Raw genomic sequence first — 22,498 nt, 5'->3', positions numbered from 1 at the left:
TCTTCATCAGCTCTACTACACAAGCTGTTCTCAACTCATCAATCTTTCATGGTTTACAGTCCTTTTCAGGACTACTTTCAAGAAAGAATACTCTACTCTCAAATCTCCACTTTCTCGCCTATCCATTTCTTCTCTTCTTCTGTCCACTGTTTCTATAACAGTCCACATGGTGTACCGTCAACAACATCAGCGACATACTGGTTGATATGCAAATGAGCAGGTTGATGAAGTCATCCACTCACTTTTTTATGGCCGCCAAATTTATTATATAAAATATCCTAATGTTCTCCTAATTTTCAAGTGAACAGTGGTTCATTACTCCCTGAACATGTGGAATTGGAAGAATCCAATCTTCTTTCGTACTATAATGTGTGAAAGAAATTTTATATAATAAATAGTGAGTGGATAGCGTCATCAGTTCCCTCAATTGCATACGGACAATGATGAGCGTATACATGATATGACGGTTTTGCAAAATTAAGTGAGACATTGAAACTTAAAACAACACTTTATATCTGAATTTGAATTTGAATCTGAAGTTGAAATTAGCATTATGCTAGCTTGATTTTCTTTTCATCTTAAAATCAGGTTCTATTTTGAGTGGAAATTCTCTTCAATATCTTCGAAGAAATAAATGGGTTATACAGATGAATAAAGTGATGAGTTTACATGATAATGATATATAGTTGAATATAGGCGATGATCTCTACCTAAAAAATAAAATGTTTACGGGTATTTTTTTTAGCTAATCCTAATCAGGTTTTAGTCCAGGATAGAAGAGGCATAACCTTGTTTTTATATATACAATATTTTTTGATGGTTTTTTGTAAATTCGATGGTGCTGATTACGAACCTGGATGATGTCACTCGTGTACCCTTGAGCATTTTCCGCAAATTGGCAAAATCCAATATGGCCGCCAAAATATGCAAATTACCCATGAAAATCATAAAAATGTCCGCACATTGGCTATGAAATGCATGAAATTATGTGGCAGGAGTGAAATACTCTCTGAAAAAATAATTTATGACAAAATATTCATTTTCATGATATTCAAAATGGCCGCCATAGGCCTTTGTATACTCTATTATGTACAATATGAATAGGGAAAACTAATTTTCACAAAAATGAGCACTAAACTGCAAAAAATCGCGATGTATGAACGAAGTAATATATGCAAATCATCATTACTAACGAGATATATCATTTATTATGTCATTATGGGAATATTTCTGTAATTTTATATCTAAAATAGCTGCCATTGGCCCAAACAGAATTGCGTACAATGCCAATTGGGGCCAAAAATTCACAGGAGTGATCACTAAAATGCTTATTATGAAGACTAAACGAGTGGAATACTGACTAAAACATAATTGTTAACGAAATATGTTATTAATATGCCATGTATGTGATAAATGTTTTATTTTGATATTCAAAATGGCTGCCAAAGGACCTAAAAGTATTATGCACAATGAGGGAGGAAAGAACTCACAAGAGTGAGCACTAAAATGCATATATATGTGATACATTAATGGGATACTGTCTAGAAACGTATTTTCTAACGAAATATATCATTTAGGTTTCAGGTTTGTGTTAAATACTGTATTTTGACTTTCAAAATGGCCGCCATAGACGCTAACTGTACTATGTTCAATGCAAAGTGGGAAACCAATATTCACAGGAGAGAGCTTTGAAAATATTGTCTGAAAGCATAATTTCTATTAAGATATACCATTTATTCTGCCAGTTAGGTGATAAATGCTGTTATTTTAAAGTCAAATGGCCGCTACAGGCCCTTATGGTATTATGCACAATGTGAATGGGAACAAATCATTTCATCAGAATTTGGTTTTGCTTGGCCAAATGGTGATGTATGAGTGAAATATTGTTTGAAAACATTACTTAAAACAAAATATATCGTATTTTATGTAATTTAGTTGATAAATACTGTATTTCAACATTCAAAATGGCTGCCATATTCCCTTTTCTGAACATTATTTGTCTCCACTCAAATTGTATGTTATACGATAAGGGCCTATGGTGGCTATTCTCAAATTAAGAATGCAGCATTAATCACCTTAATTACACAAAATTATGATATATCTCATTAGAAACCATGGTTTTAGACAATAATTCACCCTTACAATATATATGCAATATTTAGAGTCAAGCAAAGCCAAACACTGTCAAAATTATATGTTCCATACTACAATGTACACAATACTTTTAGGACCTATGGCAGCCATTTTGGATTTCAAAGTACACCATTTATTACCTTCACGACCAATATGTGATATATTTAGTTAAAAATCATGTTTAAGACAATATTTTTACACGTACATCACAGTTATATGCATTTTATGATTCCCACTCATGTGACTAGTTTCCCTGTTCGCATGTTATATAAAATAGTTAGGGCTTGTAGAGGTTATTTTGAATGTAAAAGTACAGTATTTATCACCTAACGGGCAGAATAAATGGTATATCTTAACAGAAATTATGCTTTCAGGCAATATTTTACTCATAGATCACTATTACGTGCATTTATGGTGCTCACTCCTGTGAATATTGGTTTCCCACTTTGCATTGTACATAATACAGTTAATGTCCATGGCGGCCATTTTGAAAGACAAAATACAGTATTTAACACAAACTTGAAACCTGAATAATATATTTCGTTAGAAAATACGTTTTTAGACAGTATCCCATTAATTTATCTCATATATATATATATATATATATATATGCATTTTTAGTGCTCACTGTTGTGATATCTTTGCTCCTTTTTCTCATTGTGCATAATACTTTTAGGGCCTTTGGCAGTCATTTTGAATATAAAAATAAAACATTCATCACATACATGGCATATTAATAATATATTTTGTCAACAATTATGTTTTAGTCAGTAACCTACTCGTTTCATCTTCATAATAAGCATTTTAGTGATCACTCTTGTGAATTTTTTGGCCCCCATTGTCATTGTATGCAATACTGTTTGGGCCAGTGGCAGCTTTTTTAGATATCAAAATACAGAAATGTTTCCATAATGACATAATGAATGATATATCTCGTTTGTAATGATGATTTGCATATATTACTTCGTTCATATATTGCGATTTTTTGCAGTTTAGTGCTCATTTTTGTGAAAACTAATTTTCCCTATTCATATTGTACATAATAGAGTATACAAAGGTCTATGGCGGCCATTTTGAATATCATGAAAATAAATATTTTCTATTTTTTTTTCAGAGAGTATTTCACTCCTGCCACACAATTTCATGCATTTCATAGCCAATGTGCAGACATTTTTATGATTTTCATGGGTAATTTGCATATTTTGGCGGCCATATTGGATTTTTCCAATTTCCGGAAATGCTCATAGTTACACGAGTGGCATCATCCAGATTCGTAATCAGCACCCTCGAATTGACAAGAAACCATCAAAAAATATTGTATATATAAAAAAACAAAGTTTGGTCAATTTTCTATGGGGCCTACATGTATCCTGGACTATCTTATGAGTTTTATTATGTTCACGTTCAATATTCCAGGTCTGGTGAGAGGATGGTTACCGATCCCGAAATAGTAAACTTGTCAAGACAAATGCCATTGGATAAACTCAGCGATTTCTGCGTTGCTCTGGGATTAGGGCTTACTGACGCTCAGAATATTTCATCTGGACGTCAGTTAAATTCTAAAGCTGCATTTCAGGACGTTTTGCAGAAATGGACAGGAAAAACAGGAGGGAAAATGAGCGATCTCGATGCTGCTCTTCGTGAGGCAGAATGCCTAGACCTTATAAACAAATACAAGGAAAAGATCAGGAATTGAACAACATATTGTGTTCTAGTGTGTTTAAACCGTAGAAGAGTTTTCTTTGTCGATAAAAACAGGATCAAGACAATAACGTCACCAAATTATTGTCGTTATTATTTTCCACGGGTTCGTAATAATGTCATGTTGGATACTGTGTAATTTATCTTGTTTTCCAAATTGACGCTAAAATATAATAGCATTTTTTATTCCATATTGTCTATTCTTTGCTAAATATTTGTTTAGTATTTACGTAATATATTTTGAATATAATAATGAATAAAGTCCTTATGAAGAATGAATTTAGATCCTTGATATTTTTATGTGAAGAAATGTATCTTCTTTAAATACCTTGGCCTTGTTACAACCGATAATGTCGCATCAACGCATAATGTCGCACCAACGCATAATGTCGCAGATTGCGACATTATGCCAAGAGCATCCGACGCATAATGTCGCAGTCAACGCATAATGTCGTAGTTTTTCTAACGCATAACGTCACATGTCGCAACGCATAATGTCGCAGCAAGATGTCAACGCATAACGTCACATGTCGCAACGCATAATGTCGCAGCGGTATTTTCTTTAGGACTCAAGTTACAGATAAGATATAAAATGTGATTTTACTAAGTATTTTGAGACACGAGAAAGAGAATTAAGTGATTTGGAAATCAGGATTACTCTTTGTATGGATATTTATCGGTTTATTGCCATTTCGTATACTGCCTTTTTCCCACTATCGCATGGTCTGATATCATTTCGTCTACCATCAGTTAGTCACCAAACAACAAAGTCCAATAACCATTTCGTCTAATTACCATCCCGTCTAATAGCCAGTTGGTCTAATAGCCGTTTTGTTAATTATCATTTAGTCTATTTTTTTCAATTGGTCCAATATCCACTTTGTCCAATATTATTACTTCTATTACCTTTTGGTCTAATAGCCAATTGGTCTAATAACCACCTGGTCTACTCTCATTTCGTCCATGTTCCATTTGATCTAACTTAAGTTGGTCGATCACTTTGTCGAAACCCATTTCGGCTAACAATAATTTGGTATCGTTGCCATGGGTCCAATCAGCATCTTGTCCAATCATCATTTCGTCCAATAGGCATATTCATTTCATCTTATAACCATAATGGTCTACTGGTACTAGACCTCTACGGTGACTCTATGTATCATTGCCGACTTGTTGCCGTACTACTCCTGATTTGTGGTTCAGATCAGAGAAGGGAAAAGAAGGGGAAAGAGAGGAGGGAAAATGAGGAAAAATAAAAAAAAAACCGTAGAAGAGTGAATAAAATAGGGTGAGGTGAAGACTTGGAAAATAAAAAACAAATCTTTCAAGCTTAAAAGAGGCGTGATAGCTCAGTAGGTAGAGCGGGGGGTTCTGATTCCGGTGACCCGGATATGATTCCTAATTCATTAGTGCCCCTTGGAGAGGACCTTAAGCCGTCGGTCCTCTGGTTGCTTGCTTACAAGCAATCATGCTTTCTTAGCAGCAGGTAAAAGACCCACCATGTACTATATAGGCTAAAATTTTCGCTCGCGCTTCGCGCTCTCATCCACATCCACTTCAGAATTTTCATGCATAGCGCTTGAAAAAAGTGCTTAAATTTACCCCTTTTGGGACTGGAAAATGAAGCATTCATCTCCACAGGCTTTTGGAAATCCTCATATTTTTAAAAAATTGGGGATGGAAATATAGTCACTATAAATGTACTCAAATATCGAGGGGCACACGGGTGAAGATTCGAAGCCGGCGCGCGGAAAGTTACTTTGAAAATTTCACCAGAAAAATGAAAACAAGTTACCATGCAAACTTTACATATTAGACCAAGTGGCATGTAGACGAAATGAATGTTAGATCTGCAGTGTAAATTAGATCAAGTGGAAATTGGCCGAAATGGAAATAAGACCAACTGCACATTAGACCAACTGAATATAGACCAAATGAATAATGGACCAAGTGAGGATTTGACCAACTGGTATTAGACCAACTATTATTAGACCATCCGAATATAAGACGAACTGGTATTAGACCAAATGCAATAAGACCAAGGGACAATAAAATACTTTAGACGAAATGGCAATTAGACCAAATTAAAATTAGACCAAGTGGCAATTAGTCCAACTGGAAATAAGACCAAGTAGCTATTAGATCAAGTGGTCATTAGACCAATTGGATATTAGACCAAGTGGTCATTAGACTAAAAGAGAATAGGACTAAGTGGGTTTATCACGAATGTTGTTAGCCAATCTGATGATTAGACTTAGTGATAATAGACCATCCGTCAGTAAACCCCAAAAATACCGGAAATTGGACCTATTGGTGATTGGACCATGGCAACGATACCAAATGATTGTTTGCCGGAATGGGTTTCGACAAAGTGATAGTCAACCAACTTAAGTTCGACCAAATGGAACATGAATGAAATGACAGTAGACCAAGTGGTTATTAGACCAATTGGCTATTAGGCCAAAAGTTAATAGAAGTAATGATATTGGACAAAGTGGATATTGGACCAATTGAAAAAAATACAATTAGACTAAATGATAATTAACAAAACAGCTATTAGACCAACTGGCTATTAGACGAGATGGTAATTTGACGAAATGGTTATTGGACTTTGTTGATTGTTGACTAACTAATGGTAGACGAAATGATATCAGACCATGCGATAGTGGGAAAAAGACAGGAGACGAAATGGCAATAAACCGATAAATATCCATACAAAGAGTAATCCTGATTTCCAAATGACTTAATTCTCTTTCTCGTGTCTCAAAATACTAAGTAAAAACATATTTTATATCTTATCTGTATCTTGAGTCCTAAAGAAAATACCGCTGCGACATTATGCGTTGCGACATGTGACGTTATGCGTTGACAACTTGCTGCGACATTATGCGTTGCGACATGTGACGTTATGCGTTAGAAAAACTACGACATTATGCGTTGACTGCGACATTATGCGTCGGATGCTCTTGGCATAATGTCGCAATCTGTGACATTTTGCGTTGGTGCGACATTATGCGTTGATGCGACATTATCGGTTGTAACAGGCCTCTCTCATGTTTGCACTAACAGAAGCACTAAAAAAATCCTCGTTTGATAAGTGATCCTTATACCTACTTTCAAATTAGAAAATAAGTGTCTCACCTTAGAATCTCACTCTGGGGTCTAATTACCTAAAGCATTTATGAAATGATTTAATAGTCATGCGTGTATATATGTATATTTTATGTTTGATGTGCATGCTGCATATAAATCATGTTGGTTTCAGAGGAAAGCAATATTTTTTTTCCAGAGCCATCTTTCAAATGTCACCAGAGCCATTTTTGTATACTTCTAGAACCATTTTTACAGGTTTGGTTTTTCTTAAAATTATTTGAAAGCTAGCCTTTGTTATGTGCAAGGCCTCTGAAAGAAATAATTGGAAAAAACAAGGGTGGTGAGGAAATCAATTACATGCAACTAATGATGCAAGTTCAGATAATGATGCCGTGGCAAGTCATTAGTATTATAACCATCGTTATTGCAACTAATGTACATGTATTTATACAAACATTACTAATTATTTTTAAATTTGAATACAAGTTGGGAAGAGTTTAAATTTTATTGACTCCTAGTTTAGCATCTATGTGATTTGTTTATCTTTTTTACAGAATTGGTAGTTTCTGAATTCTGAGTGACTGTATCCATGCCTGCTTTTAATGTAAATGTATCATTTTATATAACTTTTATGGCATCTCATGAATTTCAATAATTTGAAAATTGTGTAATTTTCCCGTTCTCAAGTCAGTGCTGAATGTCCACGCATATTTACCCATTATTTACGTTTACTCCATTTCCCCCGTAATACAATGTTCAAAATATAATAATTAAAATGTTTGTATATTTGCAATTTTGCTGCATTAAACTCATTATTAAATTGCATTTCAAAAGTCATCATTCGTTCATTCTGATTATGTCCTGTTCCCATAACAAAAAAATCATTACCTAAAAAATCTCACAATATCATTATTATATTGAATTCATCAATGTAACTATTCAGTATACATGCATTTTCTTGTTTCAATAGCTATCAAAATTTAAGTTATACACATATATTACAAATATTAAAGCATGAACTCTGTTTATTTTTTTATTGTATTATCATTATTATCTTGATAATCCTACACAATGCAGAGCAAGTTTTTGCAAGTATCAAAGGCTAAGCACAAAACAAGTCATATACGTTATTTTATTTTATTCACCCGCCAGCCGTTAATTTATTTCATTATTTGAATTGATGCTCGAACCCAGTAGTATGTAAAGAGAATAGCTTGAATAGGAGCTCAGAGATGTGAGTCCAGACTATTTGGTCCATAACAGAGTAAACATGTATGGCCGGCAAAAAGGGCCAAAATCAACAATCTCAAAATAAAGAAACTCTCAGAAATAAATAGAGTATCTCAGAAATACATGTTGTCTTTCAGAAATAAATGCGGTCTCTCAGAAAAAAATCAAATTTCTTAGAAATAAACTAACATTTAGAAATGAATACATTACTTTGGACGGTACATTCAGAAATAAAAGTATTTAACCAGAAATGGATATAGTTGAGAAAGAAAATACAACTCAGAAATAAATCTTGTCAATAATAGATATAAGACTCATTCAGAAAAAAAAAATTATCATTGAAATAGCAGTATATTTTACAAATGAATGTCATCGTTCAGAAATTGATAATCTTGCAAATAAAACAATAAAAAAAAATAACAAAACTCTAGAAATAACTACAGAAAAAAGGCAACCACTGAAATAAAGACGACCGCAGAATCATATCTTTACGCGGAAGTAAAACAATTCTTGGAAATAAACACAATCACAGATTCGCATGTTCTTGCAGGAATATGATTATCACAAAAATTATTATAGGCTAGCGCATTAACTTTACCTCAAATCTAGACCTGTCTAATGCCTGATAGTAGTAGCCGACTAATGCCATGGTTAACTTCGTACTTCTTAATTCCGAACGTTACGTTTAATTATGCTAGACCAATTAGCTCAGTAGCCATGGTTTAATAGGTCTAGACCGTCTAGTCCGTATACAGAGCCAGTCCTAGATCAAAATAAATTTATCTAGATCTTGATAGAGTCTGACCCACTAGCGTACCTACGGGGGGGGGCAGGGGGGGCACTCTGCCCCCCCTGACGAGTCACAACCCATGCAAAAACGTATCTTTGCCCCCCCCTGACGGGCTAGAAAAACCTTTTTTGCCCCCCCTGACGAGCTTTAAGACCTTCAATGCCCCCCTGACGAGCTTGAAGACCTTTTTTTTTTTTTTTTTTTATTTTTTTTTTTTTTTTTTTTTTTTTTTTTTGCTTGTCAATTTTTTCTGGTACGAAATCCTAATTTGTGATCGAAGACCTTTTTTTTTTTTGCTTGTCAATTTTTTTCTGGTACGAAATCCTAATTTGTGATCGCGAAGACCTTTTTTTTTTTTTTTTTGCTTGTCAAATTTTTTGGTGGACGGTTTTGCCCCCCCTGTGAAAAATCCTAGGTACGCCACTGGTCTGATCTACGCTGTATCAGCATAGAACGTATTCTAACGTCAGGCACAAATTAAACGTCAGTGAACAAAACATTGCCTACATAAATTGTTTAACGCAGGCGGCTTTGCAATCGCAGATTAAACTCTCGATCTTGTTCCCCGTCTTGATCAAGACTAGATCGATCTGTATTTTCTTTACCAGTTATCAAGCTTTTAATTTCCGTTCTCCAAATCGGCAAGTGTGTTACTAGTTCTATATATGCTTGAATTGGTTTAGGTCTTACTTGACCAATCGCCGTCAAGTGGTATCCATGCAAAATGTACTTTCATATTCTATGCCTATAAAGTGTGGAGTTCCACAGGGGAGCATATTAGGTCCCATTCTTTTTATGTGCTATATCAATGATATGTGTATTTGTGTTAATGAAAGTAAATTACTCTTATATGCAGACGACAGTGTTTTACTCTATTCTGATACAAGTCCTAAGCTGATCGGTGAAAAACTTAGCTTAGAATTATCAAATTGTGTTAAATGGATGACAGATAACAAGCTTAGCTTACATGTTGGTAAGACTGAAAGTATTTTGTTTTGTTCGCGGGGTAAGTCTAAGCATACAGATGATTTCAATATATACTATAACAATCACTTAATTAAGAGACAGAATTCCGTGAAGTATTTAGGCCTGATATTAAATAGTGATCTCTCATGTACATCCATGGTTGACTCTATTGTCAAAAAAGCTAATGCTCGCTTGAAATTTCTATACCGGTACCAAAATTGCATGAATACGAAATCTAGACGCATTTTAAGCTTTTCATTAATACAGTGTTTATTTGATTATGCTAATGCAGCATGGTACTGCAGTCTTGGAAAGGTTGATCAAAAAAAGTTTATAATTATTCAAAATAAGATTGTTAGATTTATTACTTGCTTACACCCAAGAACACATGTTGGGAAGAATGAAATCGAAAAAGCTGGCCTTCTTCGCATAGACTTGAGGTCGCAACAACTTATACTTCACCATGTTCATAAAATTTTCTATTCAAACGAATATCATTACATATCAAACAATTTTACACGGTCATCTAATATTCACGGGCATGAAACAAGAAATAGTCTGTTTAACTTTGTTGTACCTATGAGAAAAGGTCAAATTGGTAACACATTTTATTATAAAGGTATACATTTTTGGAATTCCCTCCCTAATCATGTTAAATCGGTTAAGACTTTTTCACAATTTAAAAGAGTATTGAAACAACACTTAAAAAATGTCCCCACTCTGTAATGTTAAATATTGTAGTCTTATATATAACTATTTAGTTATGATTTTTTTAATCAACTTGTTTTACATTGTTTCATCATCTTTTGTTGTTTGCGTGAAAGTTTGATGTCAAACTTATTTGTACTTTTTCATATCTTAGGTTTTACGATTCATGAATCTTGTATTAGTTACGTTGCATTTACCGCTACCTAAAAATTGATTATTAGTATAATTCTCATATGTAACTTAGAAGTAATGATCGTTACTCAACCTGTTTTACAATTATTTTAATCATATTTTGTTGACTGCGTGTTTTTCATGGCAAATTTATTTGCTTTTGTCTTTTTATATATTAAGTTTTACAATTCATCGTGTTAATTTAGTGGTCTAGACTTAATTGATGTAGTTTGTAGATTTCTATAGGTGTTTTTTCATAGATGTACATTGTCTTCAATTACTGATGTAAGGACCCCATTGGAAATAAGCCATCTCGGCTTTCATGGGTTATCCTGTCAAGGTATACACTTCTGTTCATATTTTCTTCTACTTGTTCATAGTTACCTGACAAATAAAATCAATCAATCAATCAATCAATCAATCAATCAATCAATCAATCATATGGACAAGACCTATTAAACCAAGGCGACCATGGCTCATTGCCACGGTCTAAAGGGGTTTAACGTAAGTAAACATAAAGTTCGGAATTTTACTCAATAGACAGGTCCAGATTTGAGGGGATTTGGGATAAAGTTAATGCGCTAGCCCAGGCCAGCCATAGCATACCATTCTGTCTTGTCATTAATGGCAGTTTGATAAACCAAAACCATGCAAGAAGAGCTACTGGGAGGAATACTGGCTCACGGGCACACCAGGATTTGGAAAAGTCATGTCACGTAACAGGTGAGAATAATGTTAAAAGTAATAAACCTTTTGGTGCGGGATGAAGAAAAATTTCCTATAATATCGGTCCAAATATCATTTTGATTGCTCTTGTGTAACTTGTAATTTCAAAAATAATAGTAAAAATGATGAATAATAATAATAAATAAAATTGATAATTGCTGAGTCTCAACTCTTTTATCTGGCTATCCCTCATGCAGATTTAGTAATGTATGTGTTTTCTATTTACGTTATCAACTAACCCCCCCCCCCCAGAAAAAAAAAATTTTGTTTGTTTTCATTTCTTATATACAGAAAAATTAAATATATCAAAATATAGCTTATGATTATTTGATTGATATTAAAATTGAAAAGACTAAAAATGACAAAACACGTGCTTTCAACATTCAAATTTCACCAGGCATTCAAGGGGTTGGGCCTTGTCCTTAAAGTTAGTGTTATTTGGCATGTTAATTTTTATGATCATATTACATTTGATATTTGGATTTTAATTCTGATTTATTGAGTGGATAGCTATAAATGGTGGTGAAAAAATACAAAATGATTTACGATTGATTTGTTACATCAATTCCAAGTATATATTTTTGAAATATTTTTATGAAACTCTTCACTCCATAAATTGAAGTTTCAGAATTCACATTACAAATCTTGATGTGCACTGCAATGTGTAGTATTCAAAAAAAAAAATTTACTATAGGTACCAATTACTGGACACTTTCCTCCATATTGCGGACAACTCCCATCGGATCCCACGGGGCGAGGAAGGTTACGACCCACTCTTCAAGGTTCGTCCCATAAAGATAATTTTTTACTCTACAACTTTGCTACACAACATTTTTTGATAAAATCAAGCAGTGAAAAGTTAAAGCGACTAATGTAGATTCAGGAAACTCCGTTGCGGTCTTCTAAAATTACATGCCCCTGAAACAATGTGGCACAGGCAGGTTTTTTAAGTGGCGCATAAAGAGTTAAGAATTGGATCTAGATACAGATCTAGGCCTATAAGGCCTATGTAATTCATGAAAGTGTACCAGTAATTTGAGGGTGCTGAGTCATTCGTGGCATGCATGCAATGTACATGAATGCTCCACGCGCATGCGTACTCGTATTCCGAAGACGCAATTCATGAATATTCATATTTTGTTTCAGAACTGCGGTGGGAAAAATAGTTTCGCGACCGGGCCAGACTCGGTGCATCCAGGCGATAAGAACGACCTCGATTTGGACGGTGGTTGTCTATGCATTTATTAGTGGTGCAGCGAAATTTAGCAGAAGAAAAAAAAACATACGTATCCTCGTTATAGACTTATAATTCCAACATGAGAAAAAATAATAAATTCATGATTATTCAAACTAATTTTTTTAGTTTTGATGTTATTAATATGTTTTATATTATTTCTAAGAACATCCTATCTAAGAACAAAATCATTTAAACATGTTTTAAATTAACAAATGAAAGAAAAAAATAAACTTTACAAAGTTCGACAAAAAAATCCATCTTACTTTTTTGGAGTGGTCACAAAATTCGAGCGGAGTTGACCTTAGAGCAACACGCTTGTGTGTTGCTGCCCTCTACTTTCGTTCGTATATACCTAGGCTAGGCGTTGTGGCGTGCGCCTGTAATTCAAGCTATGTGGGGAAGTTACAAATTGATGCAGAGGTTCGAGCCCTTGTCACGTCTTTGGGATGGTGACGTTAAAGGTAAGTCCCAGACGTAAATAATTATATCTGATCGATACACGTCTGACAAAACTCAAATACACACACACACATACTAGGCTGTGTAGCCACTGTAGAGGAAGTCGGGGTAAGTTGAGCATATGGGCAAGTTGAGCCACCAGCCCCAGGCCAATAAGGAATGAATCAGACATTGCAGTGGTGTCATGTATTGATGACCCATTGCATAACCCCTAACCCCACCACATGTTTTCAACTCTGATACATAAAGTGTTATTTAGAGGGAAAAATACAAATTACAGTCAAAAAGTAAAAAAAAAAGTATAAAATAGATAAGTGCTTTCTACAAACACACACACACACAAGCGTCTTTAGATATGATAAAGACATAAGAACACCATTGTTAGTCCAGGTATGGATCTTCATTCTAGTCATAGTATTTTACATGATGGATGCATAAGGAATGTGTGGATGCGAAATTGTCGCATTAAGTTCGGACTGGGGTAAGTTGAACAAGCCAACATGGGGCAAGTTGAGCCATGGTAATTCTTATGGTAATGCATATATATAAACAAAACAAACCTTTAAAAGCCATCGATATGCAGACAGAAATGACTAATTTACGTTCTGTTCTTTTCCTTTTAGAGGATGTTAGTATTTATAGAGAATTTGCAAGTGAAGAGGCTTAAAAAAATTGACATGCTGGTTCTTTCCCCCATACATTTTTTACATAGTTTTTGTGGCTCAACTTACCCCAGAAGGTGGCTCTATTCGCATACATTCGTAATTCCGAAGCTTCGTTATTCCGAAGGTTTTAATATTCCGAAGGTTCGTAAGTCCGAAAACAAAATGAGGTTCGTAATTACGAATGTTCGTTAGTCCGAGAACAAAATGAGGTTCGCAATTCCGAAGGTTCGTTAATCCAAAAACGAAATGAGGTTCGTAATTCCGAAGGTTTGGTAGTCCGAAAACTAAATGATTAACGAAATTTATTTCGTTTTCGGACTTACGAGCCTTCGGAACAGTGAACCTTATTTCGTTTTTGGATCATCGAACCTTCGGAATAACGAACCTTCGGAATAACGCCACAAATGTTCGGATCAACGAACCCTTTTACGTTTTCGGATTAACGAACATCGAGGTATAGGCAATTCACGTGTATCAGAATTACGAACCTTCGGAATTACGAAGTGTAACCGCTCAACTTACCCCACAGATGGGGCAAGTTGAGCCATTTGACATCGTTTTTTTTTTCATAGGTGCCAATGATTTTTAGTTTGGAGGTAGAAATATATATATAGGTTAAAAATATTTCAGAAGAATTAAATTTTAAGGCCAGGTACTTATTTCTACAAGATTGTTAATCATATCGATTATAACATGCACAAATCAAAAGGTGTCACAACTTACCCCGCCTTCCCCTACTGTTGGCTAACGTTAGACTCTGCTTTGCATGCTTTCGTCTACCAACGAGCCCTGCTGTATTCGTGCGTATACATTCGTAATTCTGAAGCTTCGTTATTCCGAAGGTTCGGATATTCAGAAGGTTCGACAATCCGAAAACGAAATGAGGTTCGTTGTTCCGAAGGTTCGTTAATCCGAAAGCAAAATAAGGTTCGTTGTTCCGAAGGTTCGTTTATCCGAAGACGAAATGAGGTTCGTTGTTCATTTCGTTTTCGGACTAACAAACCTTCGGAATTACGAGCCTCATTTCGTTTTCGGATTAACGAACCTTCGGAATTACGCCACAAATGTTCGGATTAACGAACCCTTTTTCGTTTTCGGATAAACGAACATCGAGGTATAGGCAATTTACTTGTTTCGGAATTACGAACCTTCGGAATTACGAAGTGTAACCGTATTCGTGTATAGCACCCACTACATGATAGTTGATACTAAACATTAGATGGGCCTTGATCAATTGCAATTGTTAAAACGGTTCATGGAAAAGGGATGGAGCAGAGAGAACTTTAGAATTTTACTGTTTGTTAATTTTCTTTTCTTTTTATTTTTATCTAATTTAACTCATGTAAATCTGATATGTATATTGTCGGCATATCTTGCACCCAAATATGTGCACTATGCATATCTACACTTTTGCATTATAGGACTTTGGGCCCTACATTGCATCCATTGTTTTACTATATATAGGCAGGTATGATATGTGTAAATCCATAGGACAATCGGCATTTAGGAGTAACATCGTAATTGGTCATTAGCTAACACACAGGTATTGTTCATGCTTTTCTTTGTGATAAAGTGAGTGTACTCATGTTAAGCATAAACAAACTCCTCAAAAAAGTTTGCAAATCTGGCTTTGATCGATAATCCCTCCGTGGTTTTAGTAAATATCAATGTGAAATTAATATCAATAAATAGATCATTTGATCTTCTTTAAAATGATATCCTACATGATATGATTATGGTTCACATGGAGGTGCAGTGCCTTGAAATGTGCGCCAAGGTCAAAATTCAAAAGTTGCAAAATGACACAATATTGAAAGTCACAGTTCTTTTTTCCGTGGTGATGAGTGAGTTTATCAGCGGTTTCTTGTAATTGTTTTCGTGCACCTTAACATCAACATTAACATGCAATCAAACACACCTCTGCACAAGCAAACACATTAGAAAGAAACATGCATGGGTATTTAAAACCACGACTCAAACTATGTTATCTCACAGAACCATCACTACATAAACCACAACAAAATAAAACAAAAATGAAGAAGCAGGGGCTTGATTGGAATGTATTTTACTTATTTAAACAGACAAAAGAATCGTGTTCTGTATTGACCCTTCATGACTCTCTGCTCGTTCTGAAACTTTTCAGTTTAGACCTCATCCAACATTTTTTTAATCCTGCTCTTTTTGCGATGACATGATCATAACAAGCATTGTATCATTTTAAAGAAAATTAATCGATATTTTGGATGATATCAAATATGCATTGTGTGAAATTGGGAGTTGGGGGAAATTAATGGCCGAATTCAGTGGTATGGATCAAGGTATACAGATAGCACGAACGTGTCTCGATTTAGGCACAAAGCTGTAATGAGTAGTGGCCCCTCGTGTGCACTCCTCTTGGGATTTGGACAATAAATAGAGCGTACATTAGTGGACCCCCCCCCCCCCACTCGCCCCATCTCCTATTGCAAGGTTGGGGCAAGGAATTATTAGACCTTTGTTCGGAAGTGAGGAACATGTTTATTTAGGCCTATGTATTCATCTATTTTGTGCAAAGATGTGCAATGACTTTTATCGTATTTTTTGTTATATGTTATTTAGTAAAATCCTGCTTCTGAAGAAACAATATTGAATATTTTTCTATCTTGCAAACATTTTGGCTTTAGCATATAAATTTGTTGATACCACACTTAAACTAAATTGTGTGCATTTCTATTTCAATCATTTCAAAAGTGATATAATTAAGTAACATATGTGGGCAATGCGAACGATTAACCTCCGTAACGTTGATATACAGTGCTTGAGTTAATCCGGTAAGTACTTAAAATTTACGCAACGGCGACTTGCCCCTTTTCTGTTGCCACTTTCTCATATAGGGTATTTTCACAATATGCATCTTTCAACCCATTCTGAAGACTTCATTTTTACGATTTTCCCCCATCAATTGGTGCATTTTTCTGAGAATGACCCAACATCTTTTGCAACTTTATTTGTAGATCTTCTAAAGTCTAGATATGAGTCAATAAAGACGACTGGCCCAAAAGTTTCTTCCAAAATCAACTACCGTCGCAAATAAGTGTTTGCGTTCTCCAACAAAAGGTCGGGACTGTGAACCATGAACTCCTTTTAGATAAATTAGTAATGTATGGTTGTAGCGCAAATAGTCTAAAATTGTTTCACTCGTATCTTGCTCATCGCAAACAATATGATTCTGTAGAAAATAGCAAGTCCACAATTAAAGATGTTAATATAGGTCTTCCCCAAGGGTCGGTACTTGGCCCACTGATGTTTGTTTTATTTATAAATGACCTACCAAAGAGTATTCCTAATGGATCTGTGTTCATGTGTGCCGATGATACGACCATTTCTGTATCAGGTTCATATAAAAATGACATTGAAACTCAGCTTAATGAAGTAATGAAGCAAACACATGAATGGTTAATTCGAAACAAGCTTATTCCCCATTAAAATACGACTAATACAATGCAACTTTGTTCGCGTCAAATAATCTGCACATTGCAAGATAAAATCTTAAATATTATTAAAGATGAAAAATCCATAGCATGTGTAAATGGATATAAATGTATTTGGGTAGAACATATATACTTTTTATCTCATGAAAAGGTGCTTTATTATTGAAATGTAATCATGATTATCTTATTAATGAATATTCCTATACAGTACACTTAACATATATCATTACTTTAATGACTAAGTAATAGCCTCAAAACCAATCTATTATCTTCTTACCCCATCCAATACAAATATTAAACAAAGAGCACACACCACGTTTGCCATATAGATGCTATTTCAGCGATAAGCTACATTTTGATGTATAATGAAATTATAAATGGGATTGATTTTGCTAGTTCCAATTTACAATTTACAAAACTTTAAAATATTTGTAATGAAGGCATTTTAGCTTGGCAATTTAGTACCATAATTCCAAAACTTGGAAAAATGCATTAGTTTTGCTTTCAAGATATTCTAGATTAATATTTTTTTATGAAATAGAAGGCGAAAATGGCAAGCTAATGCTAAAGAAGATTTAGATCTGGAGGTCCTCTGCATAACCTCAAAATCTTTAATTTCATCATTACCCTATGAGACGGTCTAATGAGTTCCATTTACCTCTTTTAAGAACATAATTAGCTTTAAAAAATATATACGATGGCCCAAGATTGTGGAACTCCCCTAGTGATGATATTATTAAAAGCCAATCCCTCTGTTCGTTTAAAATGAAACCAACAAATAATTTTCTGAAATTATACTTGTCATCATTTACTTTAAATAATTATATCATTGAATTCAGCAGTTCATGCCTCCTTAAATAATTCTTATTATTTTATTTTTTGGGGGTGGTCAATATCTTCGTGTTGAAGTCCTGATCTATTATCTTTCTTTATCTCTTTTCCCTTTTTATTTTCATATCCGTTGTGTGTGTTTCCATTTTTTCTTGTTTCTTGTTCTTTGTTGTTGTTTTTTGCTATTCTCTGTTTTGTCACCTTCGTGTCTGTCTTCGTAGGCAATTCTAAAAATAATTATTTAGAGGGGTGCACACAATACAAGCACTGCTTTTTAGTGGATCCCTCCATTTTCTCAGAATTTTATTTTATAATGGTTATGATAGTTTGCTTATACCCTGTTTTGTTTTACTTATACTTATAGATAAATTAGTAACATCATTAACCTACATTTATACTGTTCTTAATGAACCAAACATGCTCTAATTTCCTCTAACCAGTGATGAATTCTTAGAAACTTACTTGACATTGAGGCGGGAAGGGTAAAACTTGATAGCAAATGTTTTCCTTTTCTTGATGTACAAGGCTTAATCTTCCATATTTTTTGAAGGATGGTCATTTCCCACAAATTCATTAAGCTTCATTCAAATTCATTGGATATGCGAATAAAGGTTCGCCTGCATAAATTAAAGTACATACATGGTACAATAGATAAATGTTTACACATACATGTATACGTCCACACAATATCGAAATACAAACCTTTTGAAGAAGAGGAGCAATGACATCGAGACTTCCACACTTGCAACACCGAAGTTGATTGCTTGAAGGACAATATTTCTGATTCATATAAAATTCTATACAAAATGATATGTAAGGGAAGCCATAAAATAACATTTTTGGATCCCGTCACAGTTCGAAGCCTTCAGACTGTCCTAATAATCATGTACACAATGTAGAGTCACAGAGGATAACACCAGGGTCCCCTCTCACATAGAACCAAGCGTGATGAAATTAATCGCAACTATGGTATTGCCAGCTATTGAAGTTGCACTGCTCCATTTACAAGACATACATGTAATATATCTTTCCTTACATAACCAAGCATGTTTTATAATTAGTTGAGTGTAATGCATTGGTGCATGGCTTACATTAATCAAAGGTCATGATAGGTCATGGCCGTGGATGCCTGTTAACTCATCATGTTGCCCTTCTCATTGCCCTTGAATATATAGTTGTGCCCCTTCTTTATTTTTGCCAATTTGTGCTGTAATATTGACATGTGCCTAATGGGGTAGTGGCCTTGCATTGAAAATGTTATGATTTAAGGCCTGGTCATGAAACACAAAGGTTAACGATTAATCATACGCTCGATATTCACGATTGATTGTACATTACATTCGATTGATTTAATTGTTGGAAATTATTCTAGGATTATTGCTAAGCTTTGGGTTATGGGACCCTGTTGATGGCTCTCCATAGTTGTGATTAATAGCATCCATTGAAATTCTTTGTAAGACCAGACCCTTGGTTGTCCAGGATCATCTCATGGATTATCCTCGGATAAGTATCACATAGTTGGCTGGGAAGAGACCAAATTCACCATTGGGTGCAATTCCTCTCCACCATCCATCGTCGATCTGCTCGATCTGTGTGATGATGTCATCGGGGTCAAAGGTGATTTCTGAGTCATCCTCCGCCTGGTACTCGTAGAGCGCCCTCGCTCTCATCCCTTGGTCCCCTTGGTCTTGCAATGCTTTTTGATTTTCATATAATTCCTGTTCAGGTTCTTCAGGGTATGGGTCCTGTGCTAAGGTTGGTCCTGGTATGGATATGAGTATGGTTCCGGTTGGTACTGGTCCTAATCAGTCTGAGCCTGGTCTTGGTAGGGATCTGAATAGGGTTCTGGATCTGGCTGGTATGCAGGCTCTGGTTCTGGCTCCGGTTCGGGTTCTGCTTGGTATGCTGGCTCAGGTGTTGGTTCAGGCTCCGGTTCACGTGCGGGGACAGGCATGGGAGGTCTAGCAGAAGGAGGCCTACAGTCAGTCCGCAAGCCCTGAAAAAGTAGCTTCTTTTATCCAAGTGATATTCATGACTAGAGGGTTTTTGCATAGTTAATGAGCTTGGTGCGAACCAAAACACCTGTTTTTATTCGGCCATTGCTGCTCTAAATATTGACAAAATTTCATGTTTTTGGTATCTCTGTAAAGAAGAAGAATTATTCTTTCAGGTCATGTGTTTAGATTTTTTAAAAGATGTTGTAATATAGGAAAAAAATTTGATCTAAAAGATGAAACAAAATATTTTTCCATGCAACAAAAGTTGTTGTTTTCACACTTAATTTCTGTTTGGGCACAAATTATTTTTAAATCATGATAAAGCTGAAGATCTAAGCTTTAATATGATATAATTTCTATAAGAAGATTTTTTTTAGATGGGTCAGCAGCCAGCTTTTCATAGGCCAAGTACATTTAGCAGCTCAAAAACAAGCATACTGCGCTCTGATTGGACATAGAGACCACAAACCCACGCAAATTCCAATGTTCCCCAGACTGGGCCTCTGCAAGGTCACACTCAACATGTGGTAATCTCTTCAAATTACCCGCGCCAGTTGTTCTGTAAACATTATTCAGCCAATCAGAACTCTGGATTTTATGTTACTCAGAAATTTCAGAAATCTCGTCTTGCATCTTGATGGAAAAAGCTGGCTGCTGACCCATCTAAAAGATGCCACATTACAAGAGTGACATTGTAAGAAAGTATAGAGTTTGAGCCTTCTGATTATATAAATAATGTTGGTGCCTAAAACACAAAATGTTGCACAATTTGCAAGTGAAAACAGAGTAAGAAAATTCTGTTTGATGCATCTTTTCAGGTAAAAAATTCACTTATTTATCAAAATATTTTATTCAAAAGAAATTACTAATATAAAAGAGTAACATTTACCCTTGCCCATGGTACACAAATAATCAATATTACTCAAGGAAAAAAGTGGTTAAATTCTTTGAGAAAGAAAGTCTCACAATTCACGAGATTTTGCAGGGACATGAATTCAGCCACGAGAGGACTTGGATAAATCTTGCTCATTTGCTCATTAACACAGGGGCTTGCGGACTGACTGCCTAGTCCACCTCCTGGACTGTTGTTATTTGGTACGATACGACTACCAAACACATAACACACTACATCCCCAGAACACGCATACACACACCCCCTGAATAAATTTCGGGGAAAGTGAATCAGTGGGTTAGGTGAATCACTGGGTTAGGCGAATCACTGGCGGTAAGTGAATCAGTGGAGGGCGTGTGTGTGTTGGTTCTGTGTGCGCGCGGGGGCATCGGTACGGTCCGATAGGGTTTGCCCCTTTGGTTTGCCCAATCAATAAAAATCGTCCAGGACGTGGACTACAGGAGGCCATGAAACTAGAGGCAGGGCTTCCTGACTTTCGTGACGGCTTCCGAGGAACTCTTCTTTCTCTGTGATATCATCTGTGCCATTTCTTTTTTCCTCTCTTCTGCTTGCCCTGTGCTTCGAGTAGGAGCTTGCATTGCTTTGCTGCTTGCTTTTCCATCTTATTTGCTCTGCCTTTACAGAATCTTCATAGGATTTATGTTTTTGTCTCTTTCTACTATCGATGTCTTTCATCTTTTCAGCTAACTTCTTCTCACGTTCATCGGCTTCTTTCTTTTCTATCTCCACTCTCTCCTTTTCTAATTTTTCACGTTCTTGTTTTTTTTTCTTCCCTCACTCGGACCTGCTCGTCACTCTCCATATTTTGCCAGAATTTATCACTGTTCTTTGACTTGATCTCGAAAGCTGCGATGGTTTTCTTGTAAACCGATCCTATTGGCCCTGTCTGACCTGCATCTTCAGTTCCTCTCTCATTATGGAAGCCATAGTTGGAACCGGAAGACTTGGCTACTAGCTTTACGATGCCCTCCTCATCGATGTCATCATCTGAGCGAGCATTTACGGTCGCATGGGCTCCCCTGAATAAAGAAGCAACATCTTGATGATGTCTTGCACATTTTCCTTTCTTTGATACAGGAGCTTCATCGCATCACTTCTAGCGGAAAGCCGCCGTTTATGTCTTGATTTTAATCACAACATAAATATATGTCATTCAAATGGATTTATGTCATGATTTTATTTCAATTAGACCGATACAATGTCGACTGGTCAGTTGTATACAATTTTGTAACTGTTAATGCGTCCTTTAACCTTTTTATGAATATAATTAACGAGAAATTAGACCTGCATATACCGTTAAAAAAAGATAAGTGTAATACATACAAAACGATTTCTACGTCATCATGGATATCGCCATCTATCTTACGTTCGATTAATGAAAAAAAAAACTTATTTTATAAATTCAAAATGA

The 22,498-nt window shown here is 35.3% G+C and overlaps 1 pseudogene; it reads right to left on the bottom strand.

Moving 5' to 3' along the window:
• Positions 1–19,562: 19,562 nt before the first annotated feature.
• Positions 19,563–22,174, bottom strand: LOC135155268 (drebrin-like protein A; annotated as a pseudogene).
• Between the last annotated feature and the right edge of the window lie 324 nt (positions 22,175–22,498).

Source organism: Lytechinus pictus, chromosome 8 (genome assembly GCF_037042905.1).
Source record: "Lytechinus pictus isolate F3 Inbred chromosome 8, Lp3.0, whole genome shotgun sequence".
NCBI classification, from domain to species: domain Eukaryota; kingdom Metazoa; phylum Echinodermata; class Echinoidea; order Temnopleuroida; family Toxopneustidae; genus Lytechinus; species Lytechinus pictus.
Note: the sequence above shows the minus strand (reverse complement) of the source record. Positions and strands in the feature narration are given on the sequence as shown.